This window comes from Dasypus novemcinctus, chromosome 22 (assembly GCF_030445035.2).
Source record: "Dasypus novemcinctus isolate mDasNov1 chromosome 22, mDasNov1.1.hap2, whole genome shotgun sequence".
NCBI classification, from domain to species: domain Eukaryota; kingdom Metazoa; phylum Chordata; class Mammalia; order Cingulata; family Dasypodidae; genus Dasypus; species Dasypus novemcinctus.
In genome coordinates, this window is record NC_080694.1 from 32,882,531 (window position 1) to 32,903,417 (window position 20,887).

The 20,887-nt window shown below is 46.7% G+C and overlaps 1 protein-coding gene across 1 annotated transcript in view; it reads right to left on the reverse strand.

Annotated features, from left to right (window-relative positions):
• Nucleotides 1–20,887, reverse strand: part of GMDS (GDP-mannose 4,6-dehydratase) — a 694,924-nt gene that overhangs the window by 818 nt on the left and 673,219 nt on the right. The gene's annotated exons all lie outside the window — the stretch shown is intronic.

Sequence of the window (20,887 nt, forward strand, 5' to 3'; positions counted from 1 at the left end):
CTCGCGTCCCATTGACGCTTTCATGGCTTTTTTTTTTTTAACATTAAGTTGTCAGGGACGCTACTGTGAGAACCGTTTCGAATTACTGCCCTTCTCGGGCAAGAAGCGAAGTAAATAAATCACCCTCCCCCACCTCGCCCGCGGGGCGCGCCGTCTCGCTGCGGGGGCGGCAGGGGCAGCGCAGGGCCCCGCGTCAGCTCGGACACCCGCACCGCTGCATTTGTAACTAGTCACGGCTACGCTGGGGGTCCAGGAAGGCGAGGGGCGCCTCTGCGGACCCGCACCCCCGCGCCGAGCTGGCGGTGGCTGCGCCGCGGGGCTCGGGGCGATCCGCGCCGCCGCAGGGGTCCCCGCGCGCGCCCCTCGTTCCAACGCCCGCGGCGGCGGCGCTCCCGGCGGCTTCCCTGGCCGCCCGCGGGGCCCGAGCAGCTCCGGAGCCGCGACCGCTGCTCGGCGGCGCCCGAGCTCCTCTGACCCCCGGGAAAGAAATCCGTCGCCCGGCGCCCTCCTGCACAGCCACGCGCGCCCCAAACTGAAACGAAAGTCTCCCGAAGCGACACTCACCCTGTCGAGGGCCCTAAAGTGTGTCTAGTCTAGTCGGTTCGGTTGCAGAGAAGATGCCGTTCTCGACCCACTTAAGGACTTCCCGACCCACCGACGCGTGGCGGCCGGCAGTTTGAGAAACGCCGCTTTGAAGCGTCCCCTGCGGCAGCTTGGGACGCGGTCGCCTCTCCACTGCCTCCTCCCTTCGCTCGGGCCCCTGCGCGCTCCGACGGAGGTTCGAGTTAACCTCCACGGCAGCCTCCAGCTCTTGCCGCAGAGGCTGGGGCTGGCGCTGGCTTCACACTTGAGTTTTTCATCCCCTGTGACAGGCCCTTATCCGAATGCAAAGAAGGAAGACGCTCAGGTACGGTCTGCCTTCCAGGGCAGGCACACGGGCGCGGCCGAGAGTTTTAGAGGAACAAGTGCAATTCATTTCCACCCGTTTAGGAGCCTTCTTGGGAAGGAAGATTAGCTCCTTAAGAAAACTGGAGGGAAGGAATCCACCCTGCATCTCACTGTTCACCTATTTCTTTCCTACAGCTCTCTGAAGACTAGATGAAAATTGAGATGAGTATTGCAGGATGAGTTGCAAGGAGAGAGGAAGGGAAAAGAAAAAGTCTTTGAGATTGACCATTTTTGGGGAGTGAGCTAAGAATTTAGCTTTTCCTTATACAAATGTGTTCATCAAATAGTGCACAAGATGGGAGTCCTGAAATTACACCATAGAACATGCAGGCAACGTGAAAAGAGCCCAGCTTTAGGCCAGGGTGAGCCAGTGTGGTGCACTCAAATCAATATAGCTGCACATGCTGTTCAAGAACAACTTAAAACCAGTTACATCAAGCAAAAATAGCCGATAATGAACCTGCATTGTACAGCCTCCCCCTTTATTTTCTTCAGACTTCCCTGAAGCTTGGCAGGCATAGGACATTTGTTATAGCTTCATAATGGGAAAGGTCAAGAGTAGGCTGGGATGGGACCTGTTTTGTACCATACACTTTATTGCTAAGCCTTTTGTACCGTAAGGGTGTCTGGTTTGTACTTTTGAATCCAACTCCCAAAGGCTTTCCATTAACAATATACTGAAGTCCTGACTTCCTCTCCAGAGCAGTGATCATAGTAAAACAACTTATTTCTCTTGGCCCTGAAAGTCCATTTACAGATTCTTCAGGAAAAGTAGCATACAGCAATTAATAATTGGCAATCTAACCAGTGCTATATGGAGATGGAAATATAAATGAAAACAAATTTATTTCTCTCTCCTTTCTCTAGATAAATTGGTATATATTTTTACAATACTTGTATTTTACTACACGAGTCACACACAAAGATATTCATTCTTTTTCTCGGAGGGAGTTGTGAAATGTGGAAGTTAACAGTGCTCTCTTCCCTCCCTGAGTTCTATAGCAGTTACACAGCTTGAAGAAACGTGGTTATTGTTTAATCACATTATACTTGCCGTAAATCAACCAGCATTTCATAAGATGCAATTCATGGCTCTGAACTTGGACCTAGCAAAACCCTAAAACCCAGTTTGGCTTCAAACGATCTCAGTAGGCTTGGGAAAAGGAGCTTTGTATTGTAATTATGTTTCCTGTATTTTTCTACAAGTAACTCATAATATAAAAACAACCAGGGAACTACAATTAAGGAAAAAGAAAAATGGTTTTGAAAAGCTTAGAAGCAGACATCGCTACCATACCCTGTGAAAGTATTTCATTGAAACCAGAGACGCACCCAGCTAAACGTCCCAATTTAGTTTTGAGCCCTACTCCTGCATTCCAGCCTCGCAGCTTACTTTAACCTGCTGCCAACGCTCAGTCTCCCTGAAATTTAATTAGACCAGGAGACCTTGTGAAAGAAGGGGATGGGGTCCCATCAGAATAAAACAGCAGCTCTCTCAGCCAATCGCTACTGAACTAATATCTAGACCAGTCACCATGCTTCTTCCCAATAAATTTTTAGGAAAGGATTACAGACATCCCAGCTTGTTTTCTACTTAACTGCTCCTGAAGGAATTTTGTGTTTCTTCCTGTTGTGCCATTTATATAAAAGATATAGTACATGGCTTCGTCTACAGGTCTTTAGCAAAGGGCATACTTAAACGTGGTATGAGGACAGGGCCGGGGTGGATGTGGCAATGGCAGCGAGGAGGTGGAAGCAGAGCAGAAGCAGCGAGCTTATAAGGAAGTCAAGAACTGCTGTCCTCAGGCACAGGACCTGGCAGGGCAATGGGAAGGAGGAGGAAATAAGTCCTAATCTAGGTTTCTTTTACATTTAACAGCCTCTAGAAAACTCTGAACTTCCACAAGTCCCTCAGCACGGGGGTGATCAGCTCAACCTCAAGAGAGAAGAATGCGGTTATCTGTTTTGCTCATTTCTTCTTTTTTGACACTTCAGTTCCTTCTTTCTTCATAGGCTTAAACACATATTATGACAATGCGGAGGGGGGGACTGAATTAAAGCGATGATTTGATGTACAGATTCCAAATGAGTCCATGCACTGGGTGGTCTAGTACTTTTCTTAAAAAAAAAAAAAAAAAAAAGCCAGTAGAGCTCTGAGGACGACGTGGAGCGTTTGTGTGTGAATACAGCATTCCCCGAGCTTTGGCTCTCAGCGTCTTCCCTGTCTTCAATGCGATTCCTTTGGTGAATGATACAGTTTCAATATGCAATTTATTATTGTCAAATTCAGTTAGACTTAACTGAACATTTTACAGCAGCAAAACAGCATGAGCAAAGAGAAAATGTATATGTCCACATGCCCAAAGCCCCTTCACTTTTCTTGGGCTCCCTGGTGACTGTTTATTCATTTGACCTTTAGGAGCTGACCACTGACTACCTAGCCCAGGCATGAACCATAAAGTCTCAATACCAATGGCCAGAACTGCAAATGGCAGGATGGTAGGAGGGCTCATTTTGCCACAGCAATTTTTAAGGCTTTTCTGGCTTATTTTCTTGTTATAGTGAACTGATAAAGGGCCAGACCAAATCCTGGAAAAGTCATTAAGCCCGTTTCTGAACCCACAGTAGTTAACATAAAATCCAGAAAAAGAGAGACCACAGTGTGCTATTATCTTCTACCCTAACTGTAGTTCCCTTTCCTCAATTCTCTTGGGTACCTTTTCATCTCCATCAAGATAACACGTCTTTAAGTTACACAGGTTAGCTTTCTTTCCTTCCCCTAATCTTATTTTATTTTGATCATTCTTTAACACATTAAATCCCTTTGACACTCCCCACTTTCCCTAAAATCTTTGTGGAGAATGCTATTAGATTGCATCACATAGGATATGTTTTCAAAGCTCACAGTCTCATTTCTTTCTCTCCCTCTTTTCACTGAAATTGCTTTGGGTTAAGTTTAATATTTCTTTCTCAAATTATGCGTTGGATACCATGTTCATCAATAGGCCTGCCTGTGAGGTTTACAAAGGCCATCTGCCTAGGTGGAGAACCATTGTAAGAGTGTGAGACCTTTTGGTAGGATGTTGTGAACTCTCTGCTGTACGCATGGGAAGAAATGAGCTCCCAAGTGCTATAAATAAGAAGTGCACAGACAGGGCATAGTAATAGGGAAAATCAAGACTGATGAAGACACCAGTTAAACATCTTGAGGAATTTAAGATATGAAGCTGTGAGTGGCATGCAGTATTCTTTTTTTTCCTTGCATTTTCCTTAGAAAAGCAAAAGTGAGGAATAGCTCAGGCACTAAGGGGATAAAGGCATGCCCACGACTCTGGTTTCTGCTCTAACTTTATATTAATATGGAATGAATAGGAAAGCTTTACACTGGGGGTAATGCTTCTTTTTAGAAAGACAGAACTGCTTTTAAAAAAAAACAAACCCAAACTCAGCAAAATCGAAAAAGCTTTCAAGTTGCCCTGAGATATGAAGTTGGGAGATAGTAAGAATGGAAAAAAACAAACAACACACACACACACACACACAAATCAAACTCTGAAAATTCCCTGGAAAGTTTGCAACAGTCTCTTCAGGGGTGCAGTTTAAACTTTCAGATTGTCCACTAATCTGTCCTTTGATTCACTCCTTCCCAAAGAGGGAAAGGAGGGTCTCTGAGCAGTAATAAGTGCGATGGCGTTAATAGCGATAATGACCATTTCCCTTCTCTCTTCCCCTTTACTGCCGCACATCAGCACAAATGGAAGTTGAAGCCAGACCTCTCTTTTAATGACAAGGGGTGATAAGAGACAAGCAGAAAACAGCAGGCTGTCTCGTCTGCTCAGGAAGCTGGAATCAGTGGGATTGTCCATCAGCAGGTCTGACAGAATGCCGTCAGAGCTCAAACAATGCTCAGCTCAACCTAAGGGAAATTGAGTCCGTCAGCACCGGCCTGACAGGCGTGCTGACAGTGGAGATAAAGTGGCCAGGGGAGCAAACCGAGCCAGCAGCCTGCACTGTGCCCGCACTCCAGCACTGCGCCCAGGCGGTCAGGGGCCATCGGCACGGCGCTCCGCACGCCGCCTTGGGAGAAGCCCCCGAGTCTCCTCCAGCCGCACCCCAAAGCCAGGCCCCGATCCCACCTCAGAGACAGCCCGGGTAATCCGGCCTCTGCATCACTCAGGGCCAGGACCTGAGACTCTCACAGGGTTGCTCCCCTGACCTCCTGGATGATGCCTAAGGGGGTCCTTAGAACCCTGAGACCCCCTTGCTAATCCCACTTTCCTGGGATGGGGCCCACTTGTTCTCAATTGGTAGAATTTGTCCCTTGCGGCCAGCAGCCTTTAAGAGCAACCAAACAAAGGGAGAGAAAGAATCCATCTGCATTTATGTGCCCAGACATGAATGACACAGTCTAGCTAGTATTTGAGTTTTCCTGGAAAGTGGAGGAGAATATTGTCTTCTTGAAATGTGTCCATTTGTAAAGGAGGCCTAAGTGTGGTTAAAAAAAAAAATCATAAAGATAGCCTTCAGTGGCATTCATAGTGCAGCCTGCATAGAGAAGCATAACTTTTGTTCTCATGTATATATTTAAAAGTATTGTTAGCATAAAAAAAAAGTACAGTTGGGCAAAAAAGGGCTCTGTGAGCCACACAGACAACACAATTATTTAGGGAAAATACAGGACTCAAGCACATTAATTTCCCTTTTAATAGAATGTTCAAGAATATTCTGGAGCGAGCCCTTTCAGGCACACAGCTTGAGCTGTGCAGAGAAGATGGAGCGGTTGTGGTCCTTTCAGGATACGGCTTTGCAGCTGAAGCCACCCAGTGAGCTCAGCAGCCGGCCCTGGCCGTCAGCCTGGGGGTGTTCAGAATACGTGGCTGTGCCTGGCCGCCCGCCCCAGCCCTGCCTGGGCAGAGGAGCCGGGTGTTCTCGGAGCAGGGTCTTTACCCAGGGATGCCCCTGCCAGCTCGCTGTCTGGCTCTGCAGGCCGCTGGCCTCTCCTGCTCGACCTGGTTCTGGGCTGAGCAGGGGAAAGCATTTCTCTGAAGCTGTGCCTAGTAGCTTTTTGGGGACTAGTTATTCATAGGTAGGTTTTTAACATGTTGCTTTAAATCAAATAAGCAAATAAGGCTTTGGGATTTAGCCTTGCCCCAGACAAGTTTATAAGGCTCTATGTCTCTCTGTACCTGCTTGACATCTATAATTGCAATTGCAGAGTTAAATATTTTGTTGGCTTTATTTCTTGATCCCTAGTGCTTACAGTAGCATAAACGTAGGGAAAGCCAGATTAATTACTGTAACTGGAGCCCTCTTGATTCCAGTTTCTTTGCTGATCTTTTATCAGCTGATATTGGGAGGATGGCTGACTCACTGTTGTAATGCAGGGGCAATTTCAGGAGAGGGAGATAAAACTGTTCGTAATCTCAGTGTTCCAGGCTTCAAAGCCAGCACCATCTTCCTCAGAAATTAATAGTCACTGTTAATGACTGGATCTGGGGTGTAAAGAATTACCCATGATGGTAGGAGGTGGCCAAAACCCGGAGGAAAGGAGATAACACACCTTTAAGTGGAGCAATTGAGGCTCTGTTGTGCCGTAATTGGCAAAGCGGCACCCTGGAGGCTCGAGGCACGCTGCTGTTCTTTTGCTGCCTGGACACTCAGAGCACTTGACAAACAGCTAATTAAACCTGAAGACCGTCACGCTCAAAGCGGAACTCAAGAGATCTCCTATTTGTCTCGGCGGCATCGTTTCCTAGAGAGGAAAGGACCGTACAAAGCATATGTGGAGGTAAAAGCTGCACCCTGCCCTTCACTTATCTTCAGCCTGCACGCCCGTAGGAAAGCCACCTCTGACCCCGGGACGGCAACGCGCCACAGGTGGGCCTGACTGCGCCAGGTGAAGGCAAACGTCCTTCTAGTTCGTCAGGAAATCTACCCACCTCTGAGCAAAGCTTCTCCCCCCACCTCCCCACCCCCTCTTTTGGACATTAGGACTAAAGAGTATTGTAATATGGAATTCCCTGCAATGCAGATGGGATGTTTTCTCTTTGGGGTTTTTCTCAATATATATAGGATAATGGGTCACACCCCAATTCAAGAAATCTCATTTAATAATCCCTCCCTCTCCTTTTTCACCCATCTTTCCCTCAGTCCAAAGAGAAGTGAGAGAACAGGGCCATTCAACATATACCAAACACTGATTTGGTCTATGTTTATTCCCTCACTAACTTCTGAAGAAACTCCAGACTAACCAGGCAACTGACCACATACAAACTTCTGCTTTTTGACTGTTTCTCTGGGGACTTTAATATTTGAGGCAAACCTAAGACAACCTCTTACAACATTTTTAAGAGGCATGGAGAAAAGATGAGCATTAAGATGAATCTTCAGGTTTTCTATCATCTTATTTTCCCATTCCTTTGGTTTCCCACTGTCACATTTAATGGAGAGTTCTATACCACATAGTTAGCTGACATATGTCTTTCACATCTTCACTAGAGGAACAGAATCCTATACCTGAATCATCTGTAAGGACATTGAAGCCAAATAGCTTGATTACTGTCACAAGGGCATCTAGTGCTAGGGGTTTGAAGCTAGGATTTTGGATTCTTAGTCCCACAGTCACAAAGCTCAAGAGGCTACACTGTGAGCAATATACTTTCTGCTACAGTAATCTGAGTGGCAAAGAGTTCTCCACGTAATGATGATTGAATCAATGTTGAGAATATCACCACGATCCCCCGCTGAATGAAAGAAGAGCACCACAGAAAGGTTCCCACTGTCTAATTCAATGGATATGAAGTTCTAGAAATTAGATAAATGACTATATAGGTAAAGGGTTGACTGGGAAGGTGCACAAAAGAACTTTCTGGAGTGGCCGAAGTGTAGGTTACATGACATATGCGCATGTCAAAACTGATCAAATTCTACAGTTCAGATCTGTGGATTTCACTGTATGTAAGTGGCATTTCAATAAAACAATTTTAAACGATAGCCACAACTACACAGGGGCATCACTGGGGAGGCCTGGTTTCATCACCCACCTCAACCACTTAGCTGTGTGACCTTTGGGGAGAAAGCTATTTTTAATGTGCCTGAGTTTTTAAAACGGGGATAAATAATAGCACCTGTTGCAGGGTTGTTGTAAGAATCCAAGATTATGTGTGGAAAGTAGCCAGCACCATTTCCAATTCATTGTACCCAGGTTTTCTGTTAAGACTAGCCATTGTTCCCGTCATCACTGTGGCATAGGAAAGCTAATATTTTTGCCCTTGTGTATAATTAATAATGAGTGCATTTTTAGATTCATACATGAACACACGTAAACAATAGGTGCACAGCCAAAGTTGAGAACTTACAAAACAAACACGCCTGTGTATAACCACCGAGGGCACCCGAGTCCTGACCTCCCCTTGCTGGCTAAGAAGCCTCCCTCTTCTCCGTTAGTTCTCAAGATATGGGAGGCACCACTGCAACTTACTGGAGAGGTTTTAGAAAACCATAAATTGTGCGTGTGTGTGCACACACGAAAGTCGACTCATCCACAGAGAGATAACCTGCTTTACTTTAAGACTCAGTCCTCCACCAGCCCCATGCATCGTGTGTGGAGTCTGGACTTGCTCCAGGTCATCAGAGGGCTGTGAGCACAGGCTCTGACGTCCATGCTCAGCGGTCCCCGGGGTGCTCTCGCAGATGAGAGCGGCCAGGCGCGGGGAGGAGCCCAGCTGAGGCCGCCCTGCGCCCGGTGAGACCTGAAGGCAGCCTGGCCGTGGGCACAGCCGTGCGGGGGATGCAGAGAAGTGGCTGGCCTGGGCACCTGCTGCGGAGCTGGAGTGGAAACAGGACGTGGGGATGGCCTGTGTGTGGGGGTGAGGGAAAGGAGGGATTTGGAGTGATGCCTGGGACTCGGGCTTGATGGTCGAGGAACCTTTTTATTGCTTTCAAAGGCATCGTTTGGAGTTTACAATGTCACCAGCAATGTCTGAGAGAGACATTTTACCACAGCCTCACCACGTGAGATGCTATCTCTTTTTTTAAAGGAAACCTCGCACTTTAATTATTATAAAACAGGGACTCTTTCAAAAAATTACTTTTGTAAAGCGACCTAGCGTCCCTTATGTTACTCCATGGAACACACATTCTTTTCTTGAATCTTGGGTCGATGCCAAAGCCTGTTAGCTGAGGAAATCTGCTCAACCCTCCTCCCCGAGACCTGGCTTTGTCCATGCCAAGGGACAGCTCCTGCCCCTTCCCCTGACCCCAGCCAGCGGGCGGCCTCGGCCACGCCGAGGACCCGCTAGGAAAGGGTTACAGGCAGGCCGTGGCCACTGCGCCCCACCAGCACGTCCCCTTTCATCCTCTGGCTTCAGCGGGAGGAAGTCCGAGAGGCGGCCTTTCACATGACATCATAAAAGCCTGATTTATCGCCAGCCACCAAACATCGAGAAAATCATAACATCCTTTCAGGAAAATCAAGTGGAAAATAATCAGATCTGCTTTGATGAAAGCTTCAGTGGGGACTCCAAGTCTGACACGCTGCACAGTAACCCCTTACAGGTGCTCAGCCTGCCCGCAGAGCCGGCCCCACTGAAAAGGCCCAGTGTCTGCGCCGCGGCGCTGCCCACAGGGAGGGGCTTTCGTTCCCACAGATAAACAAGATTTTGGTTTCTACTTTGCCAGCGTGCCTAAAATAACACTTCGGTGTATGCGAGAATGCTCTGGAAACTACAGTTCTATCCAAGTGTGAGAAATTACCGATTACAGGAATATAAAAACCAGACGCCTGTCCCCTAGGCCACCGCCCAACAGGCAGGGCTTCGTACCGCCATCTACTGCTCTGCGCCTCTCTGCTCTTCCCTAGGACAGTCTTTAGGACACGATGCTTCAGCTAGAACCTGTTCCTAAAAAGGCCCGTTGCCTCTGTGGTGTCTCTGGAGTTGTGTGTTCCTAACAACAAAGGGAGCTAAGAAGGGACAGGAAGAAACTCCTCACAATGTCTGAGGAAATGAAGCGGAAGAACTGGGCATCCACAAGACATCTGGGTGTGTTCCAGCGAGCTCCTGTCCTTCCTCCGTTTCTCCTGCTCAGGGATTTGCTAAAATTGCAGAGAGGGAGCCTGATCTACCACGTGCATGGAGGTCTCGGCAAATAAACCCGGGACCGAGGGACAGGGTGGGCTCAGTTCTCGGAGGGCTCTGCTGCCCTGGCCACGGCCTTCACACACGAGCCTGTTGGAATGGAAAGCGGTGTCACCTCGGGAGGTGCTGGGACCCTGGCGCTTCGGGGAAGAAGGATGTTAGGAAGAGTGCGCTGGGCCGACAGAGGGCTGGTCTGGGTTTAAAGACTGGCAAAAATGAGGGCTTGGACTCAGCTCAAAGCTGCCTTCACGTCATTTCACTGCTAAACCCAAGAGGGTGCAGTACAAAGACTATTCACGAGATCAAAGACTCCAGCGAGTGCCTTCTCGGGCTGGAAGGTGGTGCAGCCTGTGGAGTGAAGAGCCCTCCAGGGTGGAGCAGCTCAGAGCCTGGGCCCCGACCCTGTCCTCTGAGGAGAGGGCCATGCTCCCCTTGCCGTGGCGATGCTGCGCCCAGCCCTCCAGGAGGCCTCCTAGGCCCGACCTCCCCAAGTCTGTGACTGACTTGGGAGCTCTGCTTGTCTCACTCGTCAACGAGGGAAGAGTAGACCAGGAGCGCTTGCAGGTCCTCTCGCGGCCCGGCCTGTGCCCGAGCCTCGCATCAACGCCTTGGGGAGTCTGCCTTTCACCTCCATTTCGCAGTGGCCACAGCAGCAGAAGCAGCAGAGCTCAGGGCCTGCTTCTCAGGGAGGCCTCAGATGGCTCAGCCTGTGCACCGAACTTCACGTTTGGTTCCGAATTTGAGTAGAGCCAGGTGAGAGGCAGGGGTGGCTTAGCTCAGTCAGGACAGAGGGTGGGGAGACATGTCCCCTGCCCCTTGCCTCACTTTACCTCTGCCCTGGTGAGGCCTCCATGGGCACCTGCCTGCCCTCCAGCTGGCCACGGCGCTCCCAGATGGCTCCCTGGGGCGAAGGCTGAACCAGGGGGCAGGGACCCAGGCGGCAGGCCCAACGCGGTGCTGATTCGCTGACAAGGCCTGGAAGGGCCTCCTGAGTCCCTTTTCCCCTCTCAGACATACCCTGAGCCATGTGGGGAGCTGTTACGTGCAGCCAGCGATTCTCCGGAACACACACTGTTCCATGGCAGTGAGAAGGCACGGTGGACCTGCCACTGAAGCAGTGTGTAAACAAACAACAGAATGACTTTTCTTGCATTTTCTCCATAAAGACAAGTTATAATCTCTGGTCTACTGGAGACTGTTGGCTATGCAGTCTCTATGAAAGAGACTCAGCTAGACTCCCACAGCGGGCCGGCGGGTCCCTCCTGGCCTGCAGGTGGCTCAGTGGTCTCCCATTGCAGTCACACCAGAGAGCAGGGCGGCCTTGGGGTCCAGTGACTGGTTTGGGAGTGGGGCAACTGGGACTCCCTTAAAGCTAATAGTTATAACTTCTGTCTATCTCCTGGCCTTTTTGTGTTCTGTGCTAAACACTTCACAGGAACCATACTGTTCAACCTTCTAACCGTACTATGAGGCAGATGAGGACACCAAGGCTCTGGTAAATTAGTAACTTTGCAATGTCACTCATGGTAGGGCCTGGATCAATCCAGGTTTGCCTGACTCCAAAGATCTAGCTGTTATCCCACTATTTTAGATGTCTCTCTCAGAAATCTCTCTGGGAAAAAAGAACTTGTTAAAGACACAGAGAGAAGAAAGATGCCTTCATTCTACAGAAGCCAGTAAAACTAAAGCTGTTGGTTAGACTCCTTAGCAGATTAGATTAGGGCAGATATAGGAGTGGAAACCTGAGTCAGAAAGAAGGGGTCAGTCAAGGGAGACAGCAGGCTGAGAGCACACATGGCTTCTGGACATCAAGCAGCACATGGTGAAAAAGCATGCTGCCGCCTTGGCATCCAGAACAAAAATAATTTCATTGTTTTTCTCCAGCTGGAGATGAATGGTTTTGTAGACGGAACTGGGTTGAAGATAAAGCATCTTTGTTTTGACTGATATGATAAATGCAGCTTCTCAAAAAACAAATACCAATTCCTAAGTACCATTAGGGATAGGCAGGATAATGGTCTTTATGTTTATGTATGGCTGAAACAGACCAGTGGGCCATCTACCCGTGGAAGGATTCTTCTCTAGCCAGGCTATGAAATCCCAGGGACTGCCTCTGGTTGAACTGGACTTTGGAGTGAATTCTTCTAGGAATGGTTTATTTCTAGGACAAGGATATGAAGAGCCACTTGACATGAGAATGCTGCTAGTAATAACAGTAACAGAAGCCACCAAAAAAAAAATTACATCTGGGTAGCATGTTACTATTGCAGAGGACCTTCCAATCTCTTTTCTCATTTAATCCTGGCAACATCCACTCATTCATTCAACAGCCATAACAGTTTGCCCTCAAGAAGCCCAAAGCCTACCAGTAGAAACTGGTGTGGCCAAGAGCAAAGGGATAAGCACTGAGAGTAGTTTAGTAGAGGAAGCAATGGAAGCGTGTGTAAGGTACAGGGAGAGAAGTGAGACCTGAAGAGGGGCATGGAAGGTGGAGGAGAAAGGGTGCTTGAGGAGGGCTCTTACCCACGTGTAGCAGTCTGGGATATGGTTATGAATTCCAAAGATAGATATTGGATTATGTTTGTAATCTGGTCTGTACCTGGGCATGATTAAGTTATGATTAGGGCTTTGATTGGGCCATGTCATTAGGCCCAATCAGATAAAAGGCATGGCAAAGGACAGAGCTGAGGGTTTTTGATGTTGGAGTTTTGAGGTTGGAGTTTGATGCTGAAGTTTTAAGCTACAGCCCCAGGAAGTAAGTTCACAGAGGAAAGAGAAGCAAGCCCAGGAAGACAGGAACCCTGAGTTGAGGAAGAAGGATGTCCTGGGAAAAAAGAAACCTTGAACCCAGAGAGAAGCAAGACCCTGGAAGGGAGGAACCCAGGAAGCCTGAACCCCCACAGACGTCGGCAGCCATCTTGTTCCAACACGTGGAAAGAGACTTTGGTGAGGGAAGTAACTTATAGTTTATGGCCTGGTATCTGTAAGCTCGTACCCCAAATAATTCCCTTTATAAAAACCAACCAATTTCTGGTATTTTGCATTAGCACCCTTTGGCTGACTAATATACCAAGTAAATAATGTATGGCCTATCTAACATTTCCCACTGAGAAAAGTGCTAGGGTTACGTGACCTTCTCAGTGGGATAGAAGAGGGCTACACAGCCCAGTGGAGCCAGGGACTCAGGAAATGCTTCCCAAAGTGGATGATCCCTGAGTTGGATCATGAAGCACAAGCAAGAGATGGGAAAGCAAAGGAAGAGGTGCAGGGCACAGAAGTTTAAGGGCATGATAGAGTTAGAGAACCTTCCAGGAATTTCAGGCAGATTACTCTGGTCAGGGTAGAGCCTGTGGACCATCCCCTGTGCTTGGTGTGGATCCCCCGGGGTGCAGCCAGTAGAGCTAGCAAAGCATGAGCTTGAGAGTCAGACCTAAACTGAACACTAGCTCCACCACTTAATGTTTGGGCCTCTGTTCCATTGTGTATCAATCTGTTAAATTATATCTACCAAACATAAAGACTGGAGATGACCTCAGTGCCTAGCACAGGGCCTGATGTTTAGTAGGACTGAAGAACTGGAAGCTATGGTAAGTGTATAACTTTTAACAATGCTCGGGGGCCTAGACTATCAAGCAGAATTCCTTCAATGGACAGTCAAGTCCTCAGCTTGAACCGTGACCTGTTTCTCCAACGTTGTTGCCCAATGGTACATCCTTCAAGTCTAGCCATCCGCATCTCCCTTTCACTCATACAGTTCCCTAAATTGGAATGTTCTTGTTCCTACTCTTCATTTATTTAAACTGTGCCCATGTAGAAGCACAAGGGACTTGGAGTTGGAAAGACTCAGGTTGAAATTCTAGCTGTGAGTCTTGGCTTCCTTATTTGCTCCGCCATTTAGTGTTGTCAGGATGGGACAGGTGAGGACCATCTCAAATGCTCCACCTCCCTCCATCCCTTTCCTGCCCCTCTCCAAGTCGCACTTCTCTGTGTCCCACACACACTTTGAACTCCTCCTCTGTTAAACTGCTCCTCCGTGACACCCCCTGTACTTAACTGTGGTCTATATTCTGGGCTCCTGTTCTATGAGCGGTCTCAGGGAACTGTCTCAGACCAAGTGCCCCAGAGCTGCTGACACGGCGGCTCATGAGAGGGACACACAGTTTCCACTGCGGCCAGGGGCACAGGCAGTAAACAAATAGGCAAGGGAAGAGCTGGTGGTGTGAGGCTGTGATGAAAATAGACTTGAGCGACTGGGGCCAGGAAGGGTACCCTGAGAAGGGGTGTTTAAGCAGAGTCCTAATGGACGAGAAGGAACCAGCCATGGGAGATCTTGGAGGGGACGCTCCAAATAGAGAGCAGCGTGGGCAAAGACTCCTGGTGGCCACAAATTCCCAAATCTGAGCATGGCCGTGAAGCTGGGGTGAGGGAAGTTGTTACAGGTGGCAGTGACCCCAGGATGTAAATGATTTATGGTTTTGTCAAGAAGAATCTCGAGATGAATTTCTTCTTCTGGACATCCATCACCTCCTCTCCCTGTGGCGGCTTTGGGGGTTCCCTTCATGGAAGTGGATGGCAGTGGGATTGAATTCGTTTTAAGTCATCCTGGGAATGGGCTGATGGCTGGGTTGCTTCAGACCCCTTGCCTCTACCAGGGGTTCCAGGAGCCTAAAGGGAACCCTGGGGCTCCCTCTGGTACCAGTGAATGCCCAGAGTTCCCATCCACGCCCAGGAACCCCAGAGTTCCTGGAGGAGGGAGGAGGGAGCTCAGGAGCTGGTGTCAGGGACAATATAAGTCATCGTTACCAAGTTAGCAAAGTTAAGTGGGGAGAAATACGTTCTGCCAACTGATGGCAGGCAGAAAGTGCCCGAGGGTGGCACACCCTGGGTCACAGAGTGGAGCTGTCCTTTCAGGAGAAGAGATTTATCTTCTTCCTGTCACAGGAGGGAAAGGCCTTGCTGGACAGTCAGGGCCCCAGGCAGCCCAGCAAGTCCCAGCCTGACCCTCCACCCTGTGGCAGAACCTGAAGGGCCACTTTGATCGTTATCAGGTGACTCAACGTTTCTTGCACCACCTTCTCCCTGATTGGATCACTGGGAAAGGGTGGAGTATCAAAAGAGTCATAGAAGTGAGATGGAAAAGACCCACTAGCCATCCCAGATGGATGATCCAAGTCCTCAAGACTAGGAGGCATTGTGCTGCAGTAGCCAATGGCTTACAGTGCATTTCTCTCGAATGAATTTTCCCCTCTCCTATCCCTTGACCCTCTCTCCTTTCCTTCTGAAAGATTCATTTATTTTAAATATTGGTCACCCTCTGTTGAATATTTGGTGTATGTCTTGGGGGTGCCTTGGCAGTGCCACTTGCATTTCTCTGACCTACCTTCAGGAAAGAGTACATGGAAACTCATCACTCTGCTTTCCCCTCAAAGATACAAAACACCTATGTCCTCAGAATCCAATATAAAGGCCCCCAGATTCACGCATCTCTTGGGAATCCCCCCGAGGAAACATTACTTGAATGCCTACCATATTCCAGGTATTGGAGCTGGGCGCTGGGGTGGGGAGGTTAGTCTAAAGACCAGGCCAGAGGCAGACTGTTGGTCTCAAATCGGCCGTCCATCTCTCTCTCAAGTAAACCACCTGGGTGGTTTCTTTGAGTAGAAGTCAGGCCTCCTACCCGTCCCTAGTGAGAAAGGCTGACATGCTTGGTGTAGAGGTGACAAGGCTTGGGGCGGGGGGGAGCTGTGCAGGTGCTACAGGGAGGGGCCCCCATTCCCTCTCCCAAGTAGACCAGTGTTCTACAGGAACTATGACATGAGACTTTTAAGAATGGGCCTGTCCAATTTCTAATTTTAAATGCTCTTATCCACTGAGCTCTAACTCCTCTACCAAACCCTTTGCAACATGTTTTATTTGCTATAGGAATGGAAGATGCAGGAGATCCAGAGCTCAGCAGAAGTTGGGAATTTCCTGGAGCCAGGCCATTCTTGGAGAGACTCTGAGGTTCCCTTTGCACAGGAGACAAGAATTCCAGCTGTGTTTAAAAAAAAAAAAAAAAAAAAAGGCAATGTCCCTGGTAGGTTGAAGGATCTGGAAGCATTCATGTGGCTGACATTATAAGCAACAGTCCCCCCAGTTGTGCAGAGACCAGTGGGGAGCAGACTTGAGAGCCAAGAGCTGCAACTCAGCGTGCTAGGAACACTGACAGAGGTGGTTACTGGGTGCAGTGGGAGGAAAAGAGGGAAGGAGTGATGCCCCTGTGCACATATGGACAGACAACACTTTGCAGAGGGGAAGAATGCCCGGCACGGGTTCGGAAGAGTCATCGAAACCATAACAGGCCACTGTGGGAAAGGACAAGCTATTCAGTTTTCTTGGGATGTCCTTCTCTCCAGCTGGATGCATCAGAATCTTAGCCATTCCTTAGAAGAGAGCTGGAAGGCCACTCCCTCCCAGAGCACCCTCATCCACAGTGCTCTAATCTTCCTGTGGGCCCTGCTGGTCTTTGGTTATCTCACAGATGGGGCACCCAGTCCCGAGTTCTTGAGTTTCAGGACTGGGCACTTGCAGTATCTTGACAAGATGAAGGGACTCTATCTTATTCATAATTTAACCCCTCTCCCCACAAAGCCTAGTCAATAGTCTGCATGTAGTGAGTGCTTAGAGCATACTTACTGAAAGAGTGCTTTCTCCTGATGAGACCATCAGAGTAGAGCTGGGATCTTTCCACCACGGCTGATCTCAGCCTCTCCTTTCAGGCCTTCACATTCCTTAGATGTGACTACATAAGCAGGGTGGCTATTGTGTGGGACAATACCCAAAGAAGTGATTTTGGATGGAATGGCATGTCTCTAAAATACTTTAACAGGGAAGTGGATTTGGCTCAACTGATAGAGCGCCCGCCTACCTCAGGGAGGTCCGCGGTTCAAACCCAGGGCCTCCTGACCCGTGTGGTGAGCTGGCCCATGCACAATGCTGAAGCGCGCAAGGAGTGTCATGCCATGGAGGGGTGTCCCCCACATAGGGAGTGCACCCTGTAAGGAGAGCCGCCCCATAGGAAAAAAGTGCAGCCTGCCCAGGAGTGGCACCGCACACACGGAAAGCTGACGCAGCAAGATGATGCAACCAAAAGAGACAGAGATTTCTGATGCTGCTGACAAGAATTCAAGCAGACACAGAAGAACACACAGCGAATGGACACAGAAAGCAGACAACTGGGGGTGGGGCAGGGAAGGGGAGAGAAATAAAATAAAATAAAAAAACAACAACAAAAAAAACCCATTAACATTTTAACATTTCCCCTGATCTGAAGAAAACCTTGATCTCCAGTTTCATGACTTTTGAGTTGCCTCTTATTTGAAGCTGCTTGTGAACTATATTTGGTAACACAGGAGGTTCTAAGGATTGTTCTAAGGGCGGCTCAACAAGATATAGCTGTATTTACAACAAGCAATACAATGTGACTATGATTTATGCAACAAAAACATAGAACAGGCATCACTTCTGCTAACCCCTTTCTTCTTGCTATTATAGAATAGAACAGTTTTGAACACAAAAAAAAGATATAATTAAATTTTTTTGCTAATAAAAAAAAAGAATAGAACAAAACAATTAATGAAACCGAAAGTTGGTTCTTTGGATCAATAAAATTCAACAAACCTTAAACCAGACTGATAAAGAAAATAACTAAAATCAGGAATGAAAGTGGGGACATTACTCCTGACTTTACAGAAATAAAAAGGATTATAAGAGAATATTATGAAACAAAAATTTAGATCACATAAATGAAATGGACAAATTCTTAGAAATATAGATTGAATCAGTAGTGAAAAACCTCCCAAAAAAGAAATGTCCATGACTGGATGGTTTCACGCTTTAAAATTCTTCTTTAAATGTTTTTTGTTTAAAAAACATTTAAAGAAGAATTAACAGCAGTCCTTCTCAAATTCTTCCAAAATGTAAAAGAAGAGGGAACACTTCCTAACTCATTGTATGCAGCCAAGCATTACCTTGATACAGAAGTCAGATGAGGAAAGCACAAGAAAATAAAATTGCAGACCAAGATCCCTTAGGAATATGGATATAAAAATCCTCAACAAAATACTGGCAAACCATATCCAACAGCACATTAAAAGATTATTCACCATGACCAAATAAGATTTATTCCAGGAATGCAAGGGTGGTTCATCCTAAGAAAATCAATGTAATATGCCACATTAATAGAATGAAGGAAACAATTCACATGATCTTCTCAATTGACGCAGAGAAGGAATTTGACAAACTCCAACATGCTTTCATTATTTAAAAAAACACTCAGAAAACCAGAAATAGAGAGGGACTTTCTTAATATGATAAAGGGCATTTATGAAAACCCCACAGCAAACATCATTCTCCATGTTGAGAGACTGAATGCTTTCCCCCTAAGATCAGGAACAAGACCAGGATGCCTGCTGTCACCACTGTTATTCAGCATTGTACTAGAAGCTCTAGTCAGAGCAATCAGGCAAGAGAAAAATAAAAGGCATCCAAGTTGGAAGACGTGAAATTATCTCGATTTGCAGACGACACAATCCTACTTATAGAAAATCCCTAAGAATCCACAAGAAAGCAACTAGGACTAATAAATAATTTAAGCAAAGTTGCATGCAAGATCAACATGCACAAATCAGTTGTGTTTCTCTGTATTAGTAAAGAATAATCTGAAAAGGAAATTAAGAAAACAATTCCATTTCCAATAGTATCTAAAAGAATAAATTTTCTAGGAATAAATTTAACCAAGGAAGTGAAAGACTTGTACACTGCAGATTTTTAGTTATGTACTCACCCTCCCCCCCAAAACAAAACAAACACAAAATAAAACAAACAAATACGTTCTTTACCTGAATCCATTCCTGTAGGTGTGAACCACTGTAAATAGAACCTTTTGAAGATGCTATTTTTAGTTACGGTGTGGCCAGCTGTTTCAGGATAGGCATTAATTCTATTACTGGAGGTTTTATAAAGAAGGCCAGAGAGAGAAAGCCATGGGAGAAGCAAGAAGCTGGAAGTCAACAGAACATGGAGGAGAAAAAAAGACATTGCCACGTGCATTGTCCTGTGACAGAAAAGCCACGGACGGAGGACTGCAGGCAGCTACACTTAGAACGCCCCAGCCTTTGGGGAGAAAGCATCACTCTGCTGATGCCTCCATTCTAGACTTCTCCTAGTCTCAAAACTGTGAGTCAATAAATTCCTGTCGTTTAAACCAAACTACAGTATGGTATTTGTTTCAGCAGCTGGGAAACTAAGACATATATTGCAAACTAACAAATACTGCTGAAATAAAGAAGGTTTAAATAAATGGCAAGACATTCCTACTCATAGATTGGAAGACTTAATATTGTTAAGATGTCAATACTACCTAAAATGATAAACAAACTCAATGCAATCCCTGTCAAAATCCAAGCAGCCTCTTTTATAGAAATGGAAATGCTGATCTTCACATTCGTATGGAAATGCAAGGGTTTCCAAACAGCAGGAACAATCTTGAAAAAGAAGAACAAAGTTGGAGAACTTACATGTCCAGATTTCAAAACTTACCATAAAGTAATAGTAATTAAAACAGTGTGGTCCTGGCATAAAAGTAGACAAATGGGCCAATGGAATGGAATTGAAAGTCTAGAAATAAACCCTCATATCTATGGTCAGCTGATTTTTGACAAGGCACCAAGATCCATTACGGGGAAAGAATAGTCTCTTTAACAAATGGAGCTGGGAAAATGGGATATTTATATGCAAAAGAATAAATTTGTACTCCTTCCTTATGCCATATACAAAAATTACATCAATGGATCAATGGCCTAAATATAAGAGTTAAAACTATGAAACTCTTACAAGAAAACACAGGGAAATATCTTCAGGACATTGTATTAAGCAATGAATTCTTAGTTTTATACCACAAGCTGTGAAAGAAAAAATAGAAAAACTGGATTTCATTAATATTAAAAACTTCTACATGTCTAAGGGTCATGATCAAGAAAAGTGAAAAGACAACATACAAAATGGGAGAAAATAGTTGTAAATTATATATCCGAAAAGGGTTTAATATCAACAAAATATAAAGAAAGATAACTCACCAACAAAAAGACAATTGAATTTAAAAATGGGCAAAGCACTTGAAAAGACATTTCTCCAAAGGTATGCAAATGGCCAATTAGCACATGAAAAGATTCTCAACATCATTAGTCATTAGGGAAATGCAAATCAAAACCAGAACAGGGAAGCTGACTTGGCCCAAAGGATAGGGCATCCATCTACCACATGGGAGGTTCGTAGTTCAAACCATGGGTCTCCTGGACCCGTGTGGAGCTGGCCCATGCGCAGTGCTGATGTGCTCAAGGAGTGCCCTGCCATGCAGGGGTGCCCCCTGCATAGGGGAGCCCCCCGAGCAAGGAGTGCGCCCCATAAGGAGAGCCGCCCAGCACGAAAGAAAGTTCAGCCTGTCCAGGAATGGCACCGTACACATGGAGAGCTGACGCAGCAGGATGACGCGGCAAAAAGAAACACAGATTCCTGTGCCACTGACAACAACAGAAGCGGACAAAGAAGAACATGCAGAAAATGGACACAGAGAACAGACAACTGGGGGGGGGGAGGGAAGGGGAGAGAAATAAATAAAAATAAATATTTAAAAACATTAGGATGTCTATTACTTAAAAAAAAAAGAAAGTAACAAGTGTTGAGGATGTACAGAAATAAGAACCCTCATTACACTGGTGGTGGGAAAGTAAAACGGTGCAGCCAATGTGGAGAACAGTTTGGCG